Raw genomic sequence first — 4,750 nt, 5'->3', positions numbered from 1 at the left:
CTAACCTATGTCGTACCGTAACCTAACCTATGTCGTACCGTAACCTAACCTATGTCGTACCGTAACCTAACCTATGTCGTACCGTAACCTAACCTATGTCGTACGTAACCTAACCTATGTCGTACCGTAACCTAACCTATGTCGTACCGTAACCTAACCTATGTCGTACCGTAACCTAACCTATGTCGTACCGTAACCTAACCTATGTCGTACCGTAAACCTAACCTATGTCGTACCGTAACCTAATCCTATGTCGTACCTTAACCTAACCTATGTCGTACCTTAACCTAACCTATGTCGTACCTTAACCTAACCTATGTCGTACCTTAACCTAACCTATGTCGTACCTTAACCTAACCTATGTCGTACCTTAACCTAACCTATGTCGTACCTTAACCTAACCTATGTCGTACCTTAACCTAACCTATGTCGTACCTTAACCTAACCTATGTCGTACCTTAACCTAACCTATGTCGTACCTTAAACCTAACCTATGTCGTACCTTAACCTAACCTATGTCGTACCTTAACCTAACCTATGTCGTACCTTAACCTAACCTATGTCGTACCTTAACCTAACCTATGTCGTACCTTAACTAACCTATGTCGTACCTTAACCTAACCTATGTCGTACCTTAACCTAACCTATGTCGTACCTTAACCTAACCTATGTCGTACCTTAACCTAACCTATGTCGTACCTTAACCTAACCTATGTCGTACCTTAACCTAACCTATGTCGTACCTTAACCTAACCTATGTCGTACCTTAACCTAACCTATGTCGTACCTTAACCTAACCTATGTCGTACCTTAACCTAACCTATGTCGTACCTTAACCTAACCTATGTCGTACCTTAACCTAACCTATGTCGTACCTTACCTAACCTATGTCGTACCTTAACCTAACCTATGGTCGTACCTAAACCTAACCTATGTCGTACCTTAACCTAACCTATGTCGTACCTTAACCTACCTATGTCGTACCTTAACCTAACCTATGTCGTACCTTAACCTAACCTATGTCGTACCTTAACCTAACCAATGTCGTACCTTAACCTAACCTATGTCGTACCTTAACCTAAACCTATGTCGTACCTTAACCTAACCTGTATGCGCCTTAACCTAACCTGTATTGCGCCTTAACGTAACCTGTATTGCGCCTTAACGTAACCTGTATTGCGCCTTAACGTAACCTGTATTGCGCCTTAACGTAACCTGTATTGCGCCTTAACGTAACCTGTATTGCGCCTTAACGTAACCTGTATTGCGCCTTAACGATAACCTGTATTGCGCCTTAAACGTAACCTGTATTGCGCCTTAACGTAACCTGTATTGCGCCTAACGTAACCTGTATTGCGCCTTAACGTAACCTGTATTGCGCCTTAAACGTAACCTGTATTGCGCCTTAACGTAACCTGTATTGCGCCTTAACGTAACCTGTATTGCGCCTTAACGTAACCTGTATTGCGCCTTAACGTAACCTGTATTGCGCCTTAACGTAACCTGTATTGCGCCTTAACGTAACCTGTATTGCGCCTTAACGTAACCTGTATTGCGCCTTAACGTAACCTGTATTGCGCCTTAACGTAACCTGCATTGCGCCTTAACGTAACCTGCATTGCGCCTTAACGTAACCTGTATTGCGCCTTAACGTAACCTGCATTGCGCCTTAACGTAACCTGCATTGCGCCTTAACGTAACCTGTATTGCGCCTTAAACGTAACCTGTATTGCGCCTTAACGTAACCTGTATTGCGCCTTAACGTAACCTGTATTGCGCCTTAACGTAACCTGTATTGCGCCTTAACGTAACCTGTATTGCGCCTTAACGTAACCTGTATTGCGCCTTAACGTAACCGATATTGCGCCTTAACGTAACCTATATTGCGCCGTAACGTAACCTATATTGCGCCGTAACGTAACCCACATTGCCCCCTTAACGTAACCTATATTGCGCCGTAACGTAACCTATATTGCGCCGTAACGTAACCCACATTGCCCCTTAACGTAACCCACATTGCCCCTTAACGTAACCCACATTGCCCCTTAACGTAACCCAACACACGTTGGGCCTTAACCCAACACACGTTGGGCCTTAACCCAACACACGTTGGGCCTTAACCCAACACACGTTGGGCCTTAACACCAAACACACGTTGGGCCTTAACCCAACACACGTTGGGCCTTAACCTGCTCTGTAATTGTCATACGACGCGTTAAATTAGTGTAGTGTTGCCTAACTGCAACCCCCGCAATATAGTTTGCTACTCGCACTGCCCGGTCCCCAGTGTATCGCTTCATGTTAAACACCTTGCAGCTATACACTGTAATGTGGATGGCAGCAGGACGTACATGCTCAATGCCCTTTGCAGTTGTTCATTGGCATTTGCAGTTGTTCATTGGCATTCGCATGGCGAAGCACTTAGCCTACGCTGTGGTACGGCCTGTGTCAACTGTCCGCTGATGTTGTACGTCCAAATCACACACTGTACTGCACAATTGGTCTCTCATGTACTGAATGATACATCGTGGTACATGTGACCGTACAACGACTGCGCCAACAACGGCGAACCATGCGGTCCAAATGTTGTGCACTCAGCTACGTGTCCGTCTCCCTATAAAGAGCTGGATTGCAGTGTGGTATGCCCTGGATGGCGATCAGCATGAGCCGTCTGTTGATGTAGTGGCGCGTGTTGTCAGACGTAGTCGTCTCTTCTCACACACCGTGATAGCACGGTGCACTGCGTTCCACATCTGCGACATGCGACAGAGGCCGGTTTGACAGTCGTTCGCGCAATGGACATCGCATACGTACGGGGGCCACCTTCCACGTGTTCGCTAAGCGTGGACATGTTGTTGCGTGTATGTGGGCAGACAGTGTGTCGTGACACCTGACACAGGCATGCAACAATCGTTGAATTTGCAAATGGCGATGGACGCCTACGTTTGCTGGTGACGTTACGCAAATGAACAACTGGTAAACCGTTGTGGTGCGGTTGTTCTCGCTAGGGGTGAATCAGTGATGGCGACGATCGGTTGAGCTACCAACCGGTTGTTGCAGCGATACCCACCATGCCACGAACGTGAATGGCATGTGGGTGTGAAGCGATACGCGGCGGTGGCTGGGTGGGACCGTCCCCGGCCGGTGAGGGGGGGCCTCCCGGCGTGTTGGCCGTGCGGTGCGTGGGCGCACGCGCTACAGCCGGCTGGTGGGGGCGGCCAGTGGCAGGCGCGCCGGCCGACGGAGGCGGCAGGCGGCGCAGCTGCGCGCCGGCGCACCCTGCACGCGGCGCCGTGCGGCCAAAGTAGGTCCTCGCGGGCCCGGTGCGAAGCGCGGTGGACATCTGCAGTGTGCTGGTCCGATTGAGGACTGTGTGCGCTGAGGATGCGCCGCCGCCCGGCGCTCGGCGCCGCGACGCCGTCTGCTGCTCGGTTCGCCTCTTGCGGTTCTCGCAGGTGGTTTGTATCGCAGCTGTGCGGACGTGTTGGCGCGTGCGCTGTGCTGGGAGAGTTCGCTTTCGGCACCCCAAGTGGGGCTTTTGTCCTTCTGTGGCGCTGGCGTTGGAGCTGCCGGTCACCGTAGGTGGCGCGTGTTGTCTCCCGCCGGCAATGCCACGACAGCACGCTCCCGGGCCTCTGTCTGGCAGCGGCAAGCTCAGTTGGGAGCACGGGTGGTCGCACCTAAAGCGTCTACTCGCCAAACTCCGGGCGATTGCGCCTCTCTCGAACCCGACCAAGTACTTAGGACGGCGCTGCGCGCCGCCGGGGACCTGAGAGGGTTTCGAGGTGTAGTGGTGCAGGGGAAGCTCAGCCTCCTCCTGTTTGCAGAATAATTGAGCGGACGCTTGCGTGTTCGCGCGGGCCCCCGGGACATCACTCCCGGGCGGCCGGCTGCTCAGCTCTAGTTGACGCAGCTCCCTGGTTGATCCTGCCAGTAGTCATATGCTTGTCTCAAAGATTAAGCCATGCATGTCTCAGTACAAGCCGCATTAAGGTGAAACCGCGAATGGCTCATTAAATCAGTTATGGTTCCTTAGATCGTACCCACGTTACTTGGATAACTGTGGTAATTCTAGAGCTAATACATGCAAACAGAGTCCCGACCAGAGATGGAAGGGACGCTTTTATTAGATCAAAACCAATCGGTCGGCTCGTCCGGTCCGTTTGCCTTGGTGACTCTGAATAACTTTGGGCTGATCGCACGGTCCTCGTACCGGCGACGCATCTTTCAAATGTCTGCCTTATCAACTGTCGATGGTAGGTTCTGCGCCTACCATGGTTGTAACGGGTAACGGGGAATCAGGGTTCGATTCCGGAGAGGGAGCCTGAGAAACGGCTACCACATCCAAGGAAGGCAGCAGGCGCGCAAATTACCCACTCCCGGCACGGGGAGGTAGTGACGAAAAATAACGATACGGGACTCATCCGAGGCCCCGTAATCGGAATGAGTACACTTTAAATCCTTTAACGAGTATCTATTGGAGGGCAAGTCTGGTGCCAGCAGCCGCGGTAATTCCAGCTCCAATAGCGTATATTAAAGTTGTTGCGGTTAAAAAGCTCGTAGTTGGATTTGTGTCCCACGCTGTTGGTTCACCGCCCGTCGGTGTTTAACTGGCATGTATCGTGGGACGTCCTGCCGGTGGGGCGAGCTGAAGGCGTGCGACGCGCCTCGTGCGTGCTCGAGCGTCCCGAGGCGGACCCCGTTGCAATCCTACCAGGGTGCTCTTGAGTGAGTGTCTCGGTGGGCCGGC

Source organism: Schistocerca americana, unplaced genomic scaffold (assembly GCF_021461395.2).
Source record: "Schistocerca americana isolate TAMUIC-IGC-003095 unplaced genomic scaffold, iqSchAmer2.1 HiC_scaffold_758, whole genome shotgun sequence".
NCBI classification, from domain to species: domain Eukaryota; kingdom Metazoa; phylum Arthropoda; class Insecta; order Orthoptera; family Acrididae; genus Schistocerca; species Schistocerca americana.
This window is presented reverse-complemented; position numbering follows the sequence as displayed.